The sequence below is a fragment of the Apium graveolens genome, chromosome 10, assembly GCF_009905375.1.
Source record: "Apium graveolens cultivar Ventura chromosome 10, ASM990537v1, whole genome shotgun sequence".
Lineage (NCBI taxonomy): Eukaryota > Viridiplantae > Streptophyta > Magnoliopsida > Apiales > Apiaceae > Apium > Apium graveolens.
The window spans coordinates 140,529,866-140,548,597 of NC_133656.1; the positions used below are offsets into that span (position 1 = coordinate 140,529,866).

Genomic DNA, 18,732 nt, shown 5'->3' on the forward strand with positions numbered 1-18,732 from the left:
CTAGCGATTTGATTAACCCCGTGATTAGCCAAAATGTCCACCTTCATCGTCAAAGCCTTAAGTTGGGCAGCTATAGCAGTTGCTGCATCCAACTCCAGAATTCCTACAATTTTTCCCTGAGTCAGTCTTTGGGAAGGATTCTGATACTCATTTGAAGCCATCAGTTCAATAAATTCATAAGCTTCATCATAGGTCTTAGCCCACAAGGCTCCTCCTGATGCTGCATCAAGCATGGGTCTAGAAGTAGCACCCAATCCATTGTAGAAACAACTAATAATCATCAAATCAGCCATGCCATGATGTGGGCACTTCCTTAGCATTTCCTTATATCGATCCCAAGCCTTACATAGAGATTTTCCAATTTTCTTGGAAAACTGAGTAAGAGCATTCCTGATTGCACCAGTCTTCGCCATAGGGAAGAATTTAGTGAGAAACTTTTGAGTAAGATCTTCCCAAGTGGTGATAGACCCTGCTAATAGAGAATGTTACCAGTACTTAGCTTTCTCCCTCAGAGAGAATGGGAAGAGTCGCAACTTGATAGCATCTTCAGTCACATCATTGAACTTGAACGTGTCGCAGATCTCGATGAAATCCCTGATGTACATGTTGGGGTCTTCAGTAGGAGAACCCCCAAACTGAACTGAGTTATGTATCATCTGAATTGTGCTTGACTTGATCTCAAAAGTGTTAGCCCTGATGGCTAGCCTGATGATGTTTGACTGAATGTCATTGATCTTAGGCTGAGAATATTCTATCAAAGCCTTAGGATTTTCTGCTTGATCTCCCATCACTACTAAAACCGATTCTTCTACTTTCTCTTCTTCTTCTACCTTCTTTTCTTCTTCAAAAACTTCCTTTCGAACCACTACAACTTCTTCCTCGGCTTTATCCAGAGTTCCCTTACGAGTACGTGAACGCGTATACATACACCCTCGCTAGAGTACCTGAAATAAGACAAGGTAATAGATAAGTAACAATGTCTGAGTCAATGAAATTTAACAACCACTGATGGAAAATACACAAACTAAATATTAACACTGTAGTCCCCGGCAGCGGCGCCAAAAATTTGTTAGTCGCTAAACATGTGCTAAATTATACGCAAGTATTCGAGTTCGCAAGTTGTATAAGATATAAATCAGATTCGTTCCCACAGAGACTGGTTTTGGTTAACTAATTAATTTATGCACTTAAGCAACAATGTATCGTTATTATTCAATGCTAAGACGATAACAAATTGAGGTTGTTTATAACTAAGAATTTAACTAACAATTATAACTAAGAGATTAAAGAGGGTTGTATATTATATGAGACAAACATGAGATTCTAACTTCATTAAATACTTCATTCAATAGCCTTATTGTTCTTAACCTTAGCATGCAATGGTGATGACACTAATTAGATAACACGGAACTACTAAACGCCAACTTTCATTGCACGAATAACATACTATCAGACATCCACAAAAGAGAAAGAAGATGAATAGACACCAATTATATTGAGACCCTATTTGTCTATAGAATTTGACAACATAACAGTTTAAGCACAAGATATCTATCATGATTACACAGGTTAAGTAAGATGGTTAAAATTACCTACGAATCATGCATAACAACAATAACACATGAACCTATGCTAGCATAACAAGTTCTTAATCCTTAAATTCACTGTCGCTTCATTAAAGATTAACACGCTATCTTATAAGTCCGCGACGCTCATATAACGAATACGCACAACCAATACCAGGTTATCATACAATCACCACACAATAAGGCATCGAAACAAATTAATTAAAGAAATCCATAAATAAATCCGTTAGAACCCCACGATAACGATTAGCCCATAATCAGACTCATCATCAACGTGGGTTCCGACGAAAGCATGGTATAACAAACATAGTCTTAATTACGAATAAACAAAACCAAGTACGAAACAAGAGTAAGGTTCACAAATAAGGAAACTAGGATCCAAGTTACAACTTAGAACAAAGATCCATAAGTAAAAACAAGATCTTCTTCGTCTTCGTTGAATCCGTGTTAAAACTGTCTTCTTACGGCTCTCCTTGCGCTCTGGTACGTCTCTCTCTTGAAAATGTCCTTTATTTGAATATATAGCAGCCCCATACCACCCAGAAGTCCTCCCATTATAATTATAATAGAATCAGCATTCTTTGAATTTGCACCGGTGTGGCCGCGCGCTATCACAGCACGGGCGCGCTGCCTTTCTGACATCCTGGCGCGGCCGCGCGCTTGACCAGCGCGGGCGCGCCGTACCTCTGGAAAAAACTTCATATTTCTGATTTTCTTTGCTGCTTCTGATAAGTGCCATTTTATACCACTTAGAGTGTCTCATGACGGCATGAATTGGTGTCTTGAACTCTAGTATTTTGTGTATTTGACGCGTTTTCGAGTGTTTTCGCATTTCATGGTATAACTTGCTTAGATAGGTGGATTTCATCAAAATAAGCTTAATGAAGTGCTTTGGATCAGTCCCGAGTTGATGTGCGAAGAATTCAGCAAACACAGAAGCAAAAATAGGAATTTTCCAGAGAGCTTGCAGGCGCCCGCCTGATGGGAGCACGCGACCGCCTGGTAGCAGGCGCCTACCTGGAAGAAGGAGGCGGCCGCCTGGGTGCGTAAATTCAGATTCTGGAATTTATTAATTTTTGTTCAATTAGACTTCTGTTAGCGCTGGTTGTCCTGGGTTATTATATAAACCTTATGGGAAGACGTTTTCTTAATCGAGAGCGAAGGAAAGAAGATTGAGAAGACCGTTTTAGTACGCAACAATGAAGAAGAGGAAGCATACGTTTATCTTGTGATTCTTTTAATTTGTTGTAACAGTGGATGCTAGTTTTCCTTATGCTTTGAACCTTAATACTCTTGTGACGTACTTCATTATTTTATTAAGTATTTTTATTAGTTTATATCGTTGTGTTATTATCATGCTTTCATATGAACCCATGGTGACGATGAGTTCTATTATGGGCTAATCATAATCATGGGATCCTAGCAGATTTACTATGGATTTCTTTAGTTAATTGTTTAATACCTTGGTATGTGGTTATTGTATAATATCTAGCATAGGTTGTGCTTATTCGTCTTATGTGCGTCACGAACATGTAAGATAGCCTGTTAATCTCTTGTGAAGCGACAGTGAATCTTGAGATTTAGAACTTGCCATGCTAGCATAGGTTCGTGTATTGTATGCATGATTAGTGGGTAACTCTAACCGTTTTACTTGCCCTATGTAATCATCATGAATAACTTGCGCTTAAATCGTTATGTTGTCAAATTCTGTAGACATATAGGGTCTCAACATAATTGATGCCTATTCAACTTCTATCTTAATTGTGGATGCTTGGTAGAATGATATTCATACAAGGAAAGTTGGTGTTTATCAGTTTCGTGTTGTTCGATTAATATCATCACCATTACATGCTAAGGGTAATAACAATGACTATTGAATGAAGTAGTAATGAAGTTATGATCTCATGTGTGTTTAATACTATTAATTTAAGTGTTTAATTCTCGTAGTTAATAATAGTTAATCAATCTTAATTGTTATTGTCTTGACATTGAAGAATAATCATACATTGGTGAGTAAGTGTTAATTAAATATAATTAGTCAGAGTCTCTGTGGGAATGAACTAGAAATCATTCTATATTACTTGTGAACGCATATACTTGCATGATTTATTTAGCGCATGCTTTGTGCCTAACAAGTTTTTGGCGGCAACGACGGGGACTCGGTGTTAATTTGTTTAGTTTATGTACTTGCCATCAGTGGTCATTAGGATTCATTGATTTAGACTTGTTACTTACTGCTTCCGGTTTTGTTTCAGGTACTCTAGCGAGCGTTTATGCAAACATGTTCTCGCACTTGCAAGAGAAATCTGGATAAAGCTGAGGAGACAGATACTTGACTTTCTGGAGAAGATAGTTTTTGAAGATTCGGATAAAGAGAGTGAAAAGAAAGAACCTGAAACAATGGGTGATTGTGTAGTTCAAGATGATCCAGCTCTTATGGACTTTTCTCGGCCTAAAATTGATGATATTCAGTCAAGCATCATTCATCCGGATATTCAGGCCAATACTTTTGAAATCAAGTCGGGCACTATTCAGATGGTGCAGAATTCTGTTTCTTTCGGTGGTGCTGCGACTGAAGATCCCAACATGCATATCAGGAATTTTGTCGAGATCTATAGTACTTTCAAATATAATAGTGTTACTGATGAGGCTATCAAGCTGAGGCTTTTCCCATTCTCTCTGAGGGACAAAGCTAAGGACCGGTTACATTCTTTACCAGCTGGGTCCATCACTACTTGGGAATATCTTGCGCAAAAGTTTCTGGTGAAGTTCTATCCAATGGCCAAAACTGCAGCTATGAGGAGTGCTCTTACTCAGTTTGCACAGCAACAAGGAGAATCTATGTGCGAAACTTGGGAGCGCTACAAGCAGATGTTGAGAAAGTGTCCATATCATGGTATGCCTGACTGGATGGTGATCACTGGTTTCTATAATGGTTTGAGAGCCCAATCTCGGCCCATGCTCGATGCAGCTTCTGGAGGCGCCTTGTGGGCCAAAACCTATACTGAGGCCTATAATCTCATTGAAACTATGGTTGTAAATGAGTATCAAATCCCGACTCAAAGGATGATGCCTGGGAAGGTAGCAGGTATTCTGGAAGTTAATGCAGCTACAGCTATTGCAGCGTAGCTTCAGGCTCTGTCTATGAAGGTCGATTATTTAGCCAACTATGGAGTAAATCAAATAGCTAGTATCTGTGAGCTTTGTGCAGGCTCTCATGCTACGGATCAACGTTCTCTTGTTAATGAATCTGTTCAGTATGTAAACAATTTTCAGAGACCGCAGCAGCCTGTGCCTGCTACTTATCATCCTAATAACATAAATCATCCCAATTTCAGCTGGAGCAATAATCAGAATGTTGTTCAGCAACCATATCAGCAAGCTACAAGTAAACAGTTTAATCCACCTGGATTCCAGCAACCTCAACAATTTGCTCAAAGGCAATAATATCCTCAACAAGGAGGTGTTGCTCCACCTTCTAGTGCTGATTTTGAGGATTTAAAACTGTTGTGCAAAAGTCAGGTTGTTTCTATCAAGACCTTGGAAAACCAAATTGGACAAATAGCCAATGCCTTGCTCAATCGTCAACCTGGCACCCTTCCCAGCGATACTGAAGTGCCAGGCAGGAAGGAAGCTAAAGAGCAAGTCAAAGCTGTCACCTTAAGGTCTGGAACAGTTGTTGATGCTAAAAAAGCAAAATATGGAAAAGATGAAGTTGTAGAACCAGAAGGAATGTAAAAGGAGAAAGAGGGGGAATCAAGGAAGATTACTGTTGAACACACTCTGCCTGAGGGTAATACAGGGGAGAAACAACTTTATCCTCCACCACCTTTTCCTAAGCGATTGTAAAAACAAAAGCTGGACAAGCAATTTGGTAAGTTTCTGGATGTGTTCAAGAAACTTCATACCTTTTGCTGAGGCTCTGGAGCAAATGCCTAGTTATGCAAAATTCATGAAAGGTATTCTTTCAAGGAAGGTGAAACTGGATTATCTTGATACCGTTGCTCTGACGGAAGAGTGCAGTGCCATGCTGCAGCAAAAGTTACCTTCAAAGCTTAAGGATCTAGGTAGCTTCACCATTCCTTGCACCATTGGCAAGTTGTCATTTGACAAGTGCCTTTGTAATTTGGGAGCAAGCATCAATCTGATGCCGTTGCCTATATTCAAAAAGCTAAATTTTCCGGATCTGAAGCCCACCTACATGTCTCTATAATTGGCTGATCAGTCGATTACATACCCATGAGGCATCTGGAGGACGTGCTAGTAAAAGTGGATAAGCTCATCTTTCCTGCAGATTTTGTCATTCTGGATTTCGAGGAAGATAAGAAGATTCCCATAATCTTGGGAAGACCTTTCTTGGCTACAGGTCGTACCTTGATAGATGTGTAAAAAGGTGAACTCACTATGAGGGTGCAAGATCAAGATATGACATTCAATGTGTTCAATGCGATGAAATTTCCTACGGAAGATGAGGAGTGCCTCAAGGTGGATTTGGTCGATTCTGCAGTTACCTCAGAACTTGATCATGTGCTAAGGTCTGATGCCTTAGAAAAAGCCTTATTGGGGGATTTTGACAGTGAATGTGATGAAGGCAATGAGAAGTTACAATATTTGAATGCTTCTCCTTGGAAACAAAAGCTAGACATGCCATTTGAATCTCTGGGAAATACTGATCTCAAGAATTCTGAGGGAAAGCTCAAACCATCTATTGAGGAAGTACCTACTTTGGAGCTTAAACCATTGCTTGAACACTTGAGGTATGCTTTTTTAGGTGATGCATCTACTTTTCCTATTATTATTGCATCTAACCTTTTAGGTAGTGATGAGGACAAGCTCTTGAGGATTCTGAGAGAATTCAAATCAGCCATCGGATGGACTATAGGAGATATAAAAGGGATCAGCCCTTCATACTACATGCATAAAATTCTGCTAGAGGAAGGTAGTAAGCCGACTGTTGAGCAACAGCGAAGGATTAATCCTATCATGAAAGAAGTGGTGAAGAAAGAAATTCTAAAGTGGCTGGATGCAGGAATCATATATCCTATTTCTGACAGTTCTTGGGTGAGCCCCGTGCAATGTGTACCTAAGAAATGAGGTATTACTGTGGTAGCAAATGAGACAAACGAGCTCATCCCCACTCGAACAGTCACAGGATGGAGGGTATGCATGGACTACATGAAGTGGAATAAAGCCACGAGGAAGGATCACTTCCCTCTTCCATTCATTGATCAGATGCTTGACAGGTTGGATGGTCATGAGTATTATTGTCTTCTGGACGGCTATTCGGGATACAATCAGATTTGCATTACACCAGAAGATCAAGAGAAGACTACTTTCACTTGTCTATTTGGCACGTTTGCTTTTCGTATAGTTTCTTTTGGCTTATGTGGTGCACCTGCCACTTTTTAGAGATGCATGATGGCTATATTCTCCGATATGATTGGAAATAATGTCAAAGTGTTCATGGACGACTTCTCTGTGTTTGGACATTTGTATGATGAATTCTTGAATAATCTACGTTTGGTACTCAAAAGGTGTGTGGAAACCAATATGGTGCTCAATTGGGAAAAATGTCACTTCATGGTGCAACAGGGCATCATTCTTGGGCATAAGGTCTCTAGTGAAGGTCTTGAGGTGGATAAAACCAAGGTGGGTATCATTGAAAATCTTCCGCCACCTATTTCTGTGAAAGGAATCTGTAGCTTTCTTGGTCATGCGGGTTTTTATCGGCGTTTCATCAAGGACTTCTCTATGATATCTAAGCCGTTGTGCAACTTGCTCGAGAAAGATGTGACTTTCAAATTTGATGATGAATTCTTGGCATCATTCGAGACTCTCAAGAAGATTTTAATCACCGCACCAGTTATTACGGCACCAGATTGGAGAGAACCTTTTGAGATGATGTGTGGTGCAAGTGATTATGCAGTGGGAGCATTTCTTGGACAGTGAAAGAATAATATCTTTCATGTGGTCTATTATGCTAGTAAGACGCTAAATGGAGCCCAACTGAACTACACCACTACTGAGAAGGAGCTCTTGGCTATAGTTTTTGGTTTCGAAAAATTTCGATCTTATCTACTTGGGACAAAGGTGACAGTGTTCACTGATCACGCTATCATCCGCTATCTGGTCTCAAAGAAGGATTCAAAACCTAAACTTATTCGTTGGGTTCTCTTGCTACAGGAATTCGAGTTTGAGATCAAGGATCGAAAAGGTACTGAAAATCAAGTAGCTGACCATCTCTCTAGATTGGAGAATCCCAATTCTACTTCACATGATAAGACATTGATCAATGAATCTTTTCCGGATGAGCAGTTGTTCGCAATTCAAGAGGAAGAGCCATGGTTCGCAGACATTGTGAACTATCTTGTTAGTAATATAATGCCTCATAATATGAATGCGGCTCAAAAGAAGAAGTTTCTGCATGAGGTGAAGTGGTACATGTGGGATGAACCATATTTGTTTAGACAAGCAGCTGACCAGATCATTAGGAGATGTATCCCATTCTGTGAGACGGAGGGGATATTACGAGACTGTCATTCCACATTTTATGGTGGACATTATGGTGGTGAAAAGACAGCAACTCGTATTCTTTAAGCAGGTTTTTTCTGGCCTACATTGTTTAAGGATGCACATCAGTTCATTTTAAGGTGTGATCGTTGCCAAAGAGTTGGGAATCTTACCAGAAAGGATGAGATGCTTTTAAATGTGATGCTTGAAGTTGAGGTCTTCGATGTTTAGGGAATCGATTTCATGGGACCATTTATCTCGTCCTGCAATAATCAGTACATCTTGCTGGCAGTCGATTATATCTCAAAATGGGTAGAAGTCAAGGCTCTACCGACTAATGATACAAAGGTAGTATTGAGTTTTCTTCATAAGCAGATATTCACGAGGTTTGGAATGCCACGAGTTATCATAAGTGATGAAGGGTCGCATTCTGCAATCGTAAGTTCACTTCTATGATGTAACGCTACAATGTGAATCATCGCATTGCTACTGCCTATCATCCGTAAACTATTGGTCAAGCTGAAGTGTCTAATAGAGAGATCAAGCACATTCTAGAGAAAGTCGTTTGTCCGTCAAGGAAAGATTGGTCTTTAAAGCTCGATGAAGCTGTTTGGGCTTATAGAAAAGCATACAAAGTAAATGGTCAGAGATTGAAGAACTATGATGGGGATACGACAAACCGTGAAGTGGTTAGTGCCGTTTTATTGTCAACTTGATCGCATTACTCTACGTCAAGCTAATAACGTAAAAGAAGCGCTTCTTGGGAGGCAACCCAAGATATGAGACCATAGGACACCTTAGAATTTAGTACTTTATCCAAAAACCCAAAAATATTAGAAAAATATTGGCAGAAAAATATTTTTCCAGAAGCCTTACAGGCGCCCGTCTGCTAGGATCAGGCGGCCGCGCGCTAGCAGGCGCCCGCCTGCTGTGCCAGGCGACCGCCTGCACCCCTGAATTTTGAAAAAAATCATTTTCAGCCTATAAAAAAAACATAAAAACCAAAAACAAAAACCACAACACCCATTACCCCATTAACCCACGATTTATTCCCCAATATTAGCCACAATCCCCACTCCTAATCAAATTCAACCCCTAATCTTGCTATATATATACATACAACCTCTACATACACATCCCTTACACTTTCAACTCTACAAGATCTTTCCTACACAGCAAACACAAACTCTCAAACTCTTATTCTCAGTTTTCATGGCCCCAAAGAGATCACGAACTGTAGGGAGCAACATCACCATTCCGACTGCTAATTCTTTGAGGAACACTACTGCGAGGCCCCAATTGTTGGATGGGGATGCTGAAGAAGAGTACACCAAGATTCTGACTAAGCCTATTATGAGGGAGAGGGGGTTCTTGCCATCAGGGAGGGATGGTGATTTGTTACCGATGATTGCTGAGAAGGGATGGATTACATTTTGTGAGTCACCTGAGGCTGTTCCGATGAGTATCGTTCGTGAGTTCTATGCGAACGCCAAGGCCGACAAGAATGGGTTTTCTGTTATTCGTGGGCTTACTGTTGATTATCAGCTCGAGGCGATTCGCCGGGTAATTGCACAGTGACAAAGGAAACCACAAGAGGAGCATTGGAATGAAAAGTCCCGTGAGGACTTTGATATGGACTTGATTATTGCTACTCTCTGTCGGCCGGGAATAATGTGGAAGTTCAAAAGAGGAACCAACGAGTATTGTAATTTCCCTGCTGTCGCGATGAACAGGTATGCTCATGCTTGGAGTACATTTATGTGTGCTAATATTCTTCCTTCTGTGCATGCACATGAGGTTACATTGGAGAGGGTGAGGTTATTATGGGGAATTCTGAATGAGGAATATTATGTGGACCTTGGTGAGTACATCTACCAAGGGATTTTAAACTTTTTGAGGGGGAAATCACAGTACTCTATCCCGTATGCCTCTATGTTCACGAAGCTTTGCCAGGCATGTGGAGTCCAGTGGCCGTCTTATGAGCAGCTACAGATGCCGGCCGCTCCTATTGATTCATCGATGTTGAATGCGATGCAGGAGTGGACAGGTGGAGAGCCCGAGTCACATGGTTTGGGATATCACCTTCCAGGAGGAGTTCTAGTAGCTGGTGCTACCATGGCTAGGTCCAGTCAGGCTCAGGGAGAGGCAGGTTCTTCGAGAGCCCAGGGAGGAGATGGTTCGGGATTGGCTGATGTCCAGTACAGGAGGCTTTCCAGGAGGATGGATGCGATGTATGAGTCGCATAGTCGGTTTATGCAGGAGCTCACCCAAGCACTTGGGATTGCATTTAGAGGCCTTGGAGTTGACATCCAGTGGCCCGTTTATAGTGAGGATTCTGCTTATCCACCTCCTGACACTCCACCCTCTGAGGGTGATGATGAGGATGATTATTCTGAGTAGGTATGCCCTGTGTTCCTTTTTATTATCTTCACTAGGGACATTGAAGATTTTAAGTTTGGGGGTGGTAGTTAAGGAACATATTTATGTGTGTGTCATGTAGTTGCATTTTCATGTTAGTTTATTTCATATAGTTGCATATTTTTGCCATACAGTTTTTTTATATATTTTTTTTTATTTTATAGCTTTATTTATCATGTCATATAGCTCATGCATATACCATGATCCCTTTGTGTTGCTTTACTGATTAATATGTGATATTGATGCGAGTGTAGTGATAGCGTTAGAGTGATGTTGAATCTTGTTAGGTTGACATGTATGCTAGAAACACTTGTAATTTCACTAAGTCTTAGAGTATGCTTAAAGACTAGATTGTTTTCATGGTTTGATAGTTTTTGAGGTTAATCTATTGCTTATGCTTAGAATGCATGATAGACTCTTAATGATAAAAGACATGAAAAGATAAAAATTGGAAAAAAATTTGGAATTCATTGCTAGTTGTGGCTAGGCGTCAAATGGTTAGTAGCCGGCTCGTATTGTATACGAGTAGTCTAGGGTTGAGCAAGATGGAGCGAAATGCACTTGCTCAGAAATTGAAAAAAAATAGAAAAAAAGAGAAAAAAAGGAAAAAAAGAAAAAAATATGGTTTAAATCGTTATGTTGTCAAATTATGTAGACATATAGGGTCTCAACATAATTGATGCCTATTCAACTTCTATCTTAATTGTGGATGTTTGGTAGAATGATATTCGTACAACGAAAGTTGGCGTTTATCAGTTTCGTGTTGTTTGATTAATATCATCACCATTACATGCTAAGAGTAATAATAATGACTATTGAATGAAGAGTAATGAAGTTATGATCTCATGTGTGTTTAATATTCTTAATTTAAGTGTTTAATTCTCGTAGTTAATATTACTTAATCAATCTTAATTGTTATTGTCTTGACATTGAAGAATAATCATACATTGGTGAGTAAGTGTTAATTAAATATAATTAGTCAGAGTCTCTGTGGGAACGAACTAGAAATCATTCTATATTACTTGTGAACGCGTATACTTGCGAGATTTATTTAGCGCATGCTTTGTGCCTAACAGCTTCGAGTCGGCTTTCCATGAACTTTTATTCCAACACCACCTTGACACCAAATTAGCACCAAAACAATGTTAATTTACCTGATTACCTAGATAACGCCTAAAATGCAAAAACACTAGAAAACACGTTAAAACACTTAACAACTTGAGTACAAACGCATCAATTCAAAGCTTAATAGAGCATTATAAAGTGTCATAAATGCCACTCAACATTTTCAATGATTGATAAAAACTGATTACAAACTAATCTCTCAAAGGATGAATAGATATGCTTGAGAGCTTCTAGGTTACACAAAAGATATATAAATATGCGACACTTAAAGTGTTAACCTAATCGGTGCTTATATACTGCACATCTACACAATCAAGTAAGGAATCCTATTCTATTACAATAAGGAATTATAAAATATATCCTTAATTTAATTGCTACTAGAAGTAAAGTTCTTCACCGACTTGTATTATGCAAATCCTTTCCATCTTTGATATCTCCCGACTTTTAGCTAAAGTGACTAAATACTGATATTAATTACTGATCAGCAAATGCTGATGACATATGCTTATGATGTCACCTTCTGCTAAACTCTGATATCAAATGCTAATAATAAACTCTGATAGTTTATAAGCCGATATCATCAATTTCTTTTAACAATCTTCCCCAACTTGTGCATTATGAAAATATGTACGAGTTCTAAATTGATGATGTCAAAACTATCTAAATGCAGAAATATAAATAAATAACTATCTTACATTCAATGCTTCTAAACTTTATCTTTTTTCTTGAACTTCAATACAGTCTGTAGCTTCATCAAGGAGTTTCCTGAGTAGTTGACCTTCAAGAACATTCACATACATTTCCATTCTTTGTTTGATATCCCTGAGCTCCTCTGTTGACTCATCATTCTGATAAACAGCAGCTCTGAGGTCATGTAGATTTGATTCTCCAAGTGCCAAATCATCCAGTTCTAGAAATCCAATTTTCTTTCCATTAGGATTGAAAGTAAGAACTTCTCTTCCTAAAGACTTAACCACTTTGGCTCATCTAGTAGGCATATCAATTATATATCCAGATTCATGAATGTACTTTGGAACATATTTGGACTTGTATGTCAGTCTTCTCTGCTTTATGTGTACTAAGTTCTTCAAAAATTGATACCATCTAGCAGTAGTAGGGTTAGTTACCTTGAGTAAAGTAGTGATGAATTCTAACTCCTGCAATGGTTTATTCTTCATGTGCTCTTGAGTAAGCCTCAACCTTCTTTCAGATTCCAGAAAATAGATCAGTTTTTCACCAACTAGATTATTTATAATATGTACCTATTTAATTTTCTTCAAATCTCAAGATTTGTATAATCACCAATTCATGTTAGATTTCCAGGCTTCCTTAGAATCAAAGCATTAGTAACATAAGTATCATCATTTGGAAGTCCCAAGCCACTTCTTCTACCAGCTCTTCTAGACTGAGAGTTTCTACTATAGATCTTCTTTATAGTCTCGGAAGAATCTCTTACTCGTGCAGGTGTGTTGCTTCCCCATAATAGCTTCTTCTTTTCTTTAAAGGTTAATTCTATCATATCAGAGTTTAAGTCCTCTGAATCAGGATTTGTGAAATTAGCTTGTATTTTACATGAACTGTTAACAACTTGAGTAGTATCAGAGGTTGTGACTAGTTGAGCTTCATCAATTATTTCTTCTTCAACTTGAGCATTGTCAGAGGTTGTTACCATCTTTAATTTCTCAGCCCAATCAGCTCCATGAATCATCTTTCTTCTTTTATAGAACTGATTGGCTTCATCTTCCTGTGTCTTTTATTCATCAGCATCATCATGAGCTATAATTACTGAATAGATTGTATTTATCAGTGTTTGTGATTTTGAAACCTTAGATGCTTATTTCTTCTTAGATTTTGCTTTAGGCATTGGCTTTGATATTTCGTCAATCTTCTCATTTTCCTTATAACTCCTGTCAGCACTTAAAATTGCTTGAGACCTTAAAGGCCCTTCATCATCAGTTGACTGACCTTCTTGATCACTACACCTTTTGTAGGTCTGCTATCAGGATTATCCTCATAAGGTAAGACATCATCAGTATATTTTGACTTCAAAGATTTGTATTCTTCCTCCAAAAGCCTAAGTCGTTCCATATCAACACCATGATTTTCTCTTTCAAATATTCTTCTACTCACCTCAGAATTAAATGCTTGAATCTTTGGATCCTTGTAGAATAGAGTTGTTTTCTTCCCTTTTACCTTTAGTGTTTGTAGATACTGACTAGCTTCAGCACCAGCTTCTATCTCCAGAATGCTTTGGTCTTCATTAGCATTTGTGACTTTCAGAGTTTATGATTTAGTCACAGACATAGTCAGTTTTCTACTTTGCACAGTCTTTGAGACTTGCCTTTCAGATCTCCTCATTTCTCCACCTAGTCTAGATTGACTACTGGTTTTAGATATACCACTAGAACAAATCAGATCTCCACCTTGTTTCTTTAAATCAGCTCATTCTTTTTACCATCACCACCAGGACCATCCTTGTCATCAGCATCTTTCAACTTGATCTGCTTGCATTTAGATTTCAACACTTTCTCCCACTTTTTGGCATCATCACCAAGCAGTAGGGAAACAATGAGCTCCATAGACTATTGTACCTCATCCAATTGACTGGACATTTTAGCTTGAATAGCTTCCAACTTAACTTGGTTGACTTCCATTTTGTCATGTCTAGCAAGGATATGTGCTAACTGCTTTTGGATTTCCTTGGTTGTGGTCAGCTTGGTTTTAAGAAAGGATTCCTTGAGTTTATTAATTTGAGTATTAGCCTGAGACTGAGTATGCAGAACTAATTTTATCAATAGTGTAGAAGCCTTGAGATGTGTCAGAATATCAGGATTTGCAATACTCTGCTCTGCTCTCTCTCCAGATGTTGAGAAGCATTAGCAACAGAGATTGGATAAGAAGCATCCTTCCAGTTATAATTCTATTCTGCATCAGAAAACTTTCTACTATTCTTAGCATCAAACTCAGCTAATCTCATATGATTTTCATGTTTAGGCATGTCTTCAGGAAAGAAAAGCTCATCAAGATCCTCATCGGGATATAAAGCTACATTAACATTTTCTCCATCACTTCATCTCCAACATCAGTATTTTGAAATCATCAGGAATTGGAGCTGTGTGAGAATCAACTACTTCAAAAACTTCCATGTCCTCGGCATTTAACTCCAGATCTTCAGGAATAGTGGCCATATGAGGTGGAATTTCAACCATTATCTCCAAGACCTTAGTACCAGTAGAGTGTTGTGGTGATTCTGCAATTACGGGTTCATCTTGAATGGATTGTTCTGCATCTACCTCAACAGCAGTAACAGGGAGAATAATGGATGGTGGAATAATAGAATGAGTGGACTGTCATTTAGCAAGAACAGGGATTATTGTAGTGGATGACATAGGGAGGTGAGTGAACTGCAAGAAAGTATCAGTACTTAGACCTGCAGGGAGAATATCAGCATTTGGCATATCAGAGTTTATCCAAGGGTCTACAGACTTTTGTTCAACAGCTGTATTTGTAATACTCTGTGCACCTTCAAAATTTTCAACAAAAACACTTAAATATCTATATTCTTTTCAAGTAGTCTTACTACTTCTCACACCAGTCATCTCATGACTTTTAATAGTCAGAATTTCCTCACAAGGATTAACTAAATCCTGACACTCATCTACCTCTCCTTTTTCCAGGTAAAGATCCTACCTCTCTTTAATTTTATTTTTTCTAAATCTTTTCTCTCATTCTCACATGAAAGGCTCAGATAAGTTTGTCCTATAGATATAAGAGGTGACTGAGAAGAGTTGTCTGTGATCATAGGACTATAGGTATTCCTTTGTAAAGGTCTAATCACATTCATGTCATCAGGATTTATAGTACATGCTGATATTATAGAATCAGTATTTAAAGTAAATGCTGATAAAGATAAATCAGTATTATACCTTATGCTTCTGAAGGATCAAATTCCTTGTAAACATCCAAAGGTTGAACTGAGAGAAGTTCGGCTGATGTAGGTGTTAGATGTATCCTTCCTTCAGAATCAACTGCTAAGACAACTGGATCAGGAGTTAAGCATTCACTACCACTTTGAGGTAGTTGTTCTTGTGAGGCAGGAGATTCCGGAGTTGTTGGATGACTTTGACATTCAGGTTCTTGGGTACTCCCTTCCTCAGTTTCTAAGTCCTGAGCTGCTTCAAATGGAAAACCAGCTCTGTGCTTTGAAGTATGCTTTTCAATAGACTGACAGATGTTTTTAACTGTGGTAGCTTCAGCTATTACATTTGCAGTTGCTTCATTATGCCATTCTTGAATGGACTTTTCAGCAAGAGGCTCCACTTGAATAAAGTCTGTTGTACTACTTTTAAGTACAGGTTCTTGTGTGACAGAATCAGTATTTATAGTAGCTGTTGTATCCCTTTGAGATATAGGTTCTTGTGTGCTTGATCCAAGAAACAATCTTTGTTTATGTAGCCTTTTGACAAATTCCTCCACTTGCTAATGAGTGATCTCCCTCACTCTTTTTTTCTTTGCTGGAGAATCGGTAATTGTCACAGGTGCATCAGTAATTTGGCTAGTCCACTGATCAGTACCAGTAGTTTTACCCTATGTATCCTCAGCAATTTTTTTTTTGATCTGCATCAGACTTTGAACAATGTAGGCTTTGACCAATTTCTTCTTCTTGATCCTTAGTCTCAGGCTTGAATCAGTTTGAACAGCATCACCACCCTCATCAGTTGATAATACAACTAGACTCTGAGTAGAATCAGGATTTAACTTCTTGAATTTAGAAGATAAGGTAGCATTGTCCTCACCATCTGATTCTGACTTAGCAAGTACAAGCTTTCTCTTAACAAGGTCTGAAGGCTTAGAAGAATGAGAAGTTTGTAAAGAACCCCTTTCCTGTGCTACATCAGCATTTGCAACACTTGCTCTTTGACCATAACGCCTAGTAGACTGGACCATTATGTCCTATGGGTTCTCAATTGAAACAATAACCGTAGCATCATTTTTTTCTGGTTTCTTCCTTTTTGCAACAGGTGTCTTTTGGGAGGCACCTGAAGTGGATTGTGTTTGAGGAAGTGTTTGGGTTACAGTGCTGGGGTTAGCTACAGGTGGGTTACCAACTGTTATTTCCTACAGCTTTGCACTCTATTGGTTTGACAGACCATAAGTCTCAGGATGCCTTGCAATTAGCAAGTTCTTGGAAAGCACTGGAAACCTAAAAGGAGCTAGGGCAACCTTTTCTAAATCTTTAGAAATAAGATCAGAGAAAGCTCTCTTTGTGAGCTTAAAAACTGACACAATTTGGTTATCAAAGATTGGGGTATCAGGATACAGACTGAGAAAATCAACTAACAAAATATAGCATACTATACTATATTCCTATCTGCTTTTAATTTATCCCCTATAAATTATAAAACAACTCTACCAAAATAATAATTTACGCCATGAATTAGAGAGTACCCAATTTGATGTGTCATGATTGAAAGGGCATCAAAATTGGTGCATTAGTTGTTGAATGCCCTTATAATACAATCAAAGAAGAAATTGTATTCCTTCCTTAGCCCATTTCTCTTCAGTTGACCAATATTCTTCATGTCCTTGTGATAACCAATTTTTGTAAAGAATCTCCTCATTTCAACATCTCCCATAAAAATTGCATATGAAGTGGGGGCTGGGAGATGAAGAACATCTCGCACTGTCTGAGGAGTGATAACCCTCATCTGTTTATCAAATTCAAAAATTATACTTGGACTGCCTACTTCACCTCCATCATCATATAGACCAGTTCTCCATAACGCCAGAACCTGATCCCCAGAAACAGTTGTTGGAGCTGTAAGAGCATACCCAACGTCACTATCCCTTAAAAAATCTTGAAAATATGAAAATCAAGATTTATCCCATTGTTGTCTAGGATACCAGTATAATTGTTTGTGACAAATTTGGCACCGCTGTGAGTGAAAGGTGTAGAAGTAGCAGGTGAAGACATGATTTTTCTATAAGTAATTCAACTCAAAAACTGATTAGGGTTTCAGAGTTTAAGCACGAGAGAAAAAGAGAGTAAGAGAGTAAGAAGATAATCAGTAAGTGATAAAGTGATAATTAGAAATCAAAAATTGATTTTGTTTAACACTCTACTCCACTACTCAGAAACGTTTCACCTTTGTGGGACACGTGGCATGATATGATTAACTGAAAGGTAATCATGAGAGCATGTAATTATGGTAGTTAATACGTGCACAGTTACCAAACGTGGTGTTTGGTAGATAACTCAATCGTTTTTACGTATTCTCACACATCAATTAACAACTGAAATTCATTTAAATTTTCCCACTAAATCTACTTCACACAACTCTATTTAAAATACCGACAAAAAGCATTTTGAATAAACTCATAATATTATCATAATATAATGGTCAATCAGTATTTGACCAATATCAGTATTTAACTAGCTACTGTCAGGATTTATCAGTCAACTCAACTTTGACCAATATTAGTATTTATTTCACATAATCAGAGTTTATCATGCAACTACTGTAAGAGTTTAACTATCAGGATTTAAACTTGACTTGATAATTTAATAACAAATAGCATGAATACATGGCATCATAGTTTAACACTATTATCAGATTTTAACAAATACTGATATATAAGATAAAGATACCACACTCTAATTGGCAACTATAAATCATAATTTTTCATTAGAGTTTGAGAATTGTCCTGAGATTATTCCCAATCCATTCACCAATCTGGGAAAGGTGGCTTCACAGAGTGGTTTGGTGAAGATGTCTGCTAACTGCTGATCTGTAGGCACAAAGTACAATTCCACCGTACCTTCTATTACATGTTCCCATATGAAATGGTACCTTATGTTGATGTGTTTAATCATTAAATGTTGTACTGGATTTCATGTCATTGCAATAGCACTTTGATTATCACAATATATGAGAATTTGAGAATATTTTAACCTATAATCCAATAACTAATTCTTCATCCAAAGTATTTGAACACAACATCTTCCTGCAGGAATGTACTCAGCTTCAGCAGTTGACGTGGAAATTGACTTTTATTTCTTGCCAAACCAAAAAACCAATCTGCCACCAAGAAA

The 18,732-nt window shown here is 38.2% G+C and overlaps 1 non-coding gene across 1 annotated transcript; it reads left to right on the top strand.

Moving 5' to 3' along the window:
• The first annotated feature begins 291 nt into the window (after positions 1-291).
• On the top strand, positions 292-398 carry LOC141694868 (small nucleolar RNA R71). Its single transcript, XR_012564149.1, has one exon. It is a non-coding gene; the product is annotated as a small nucleolar RNA R71 (small nucleolar RNA).
• The last annotated feature ends 18,334 nt before the right edge of the window (positions 399-18,732 follow it).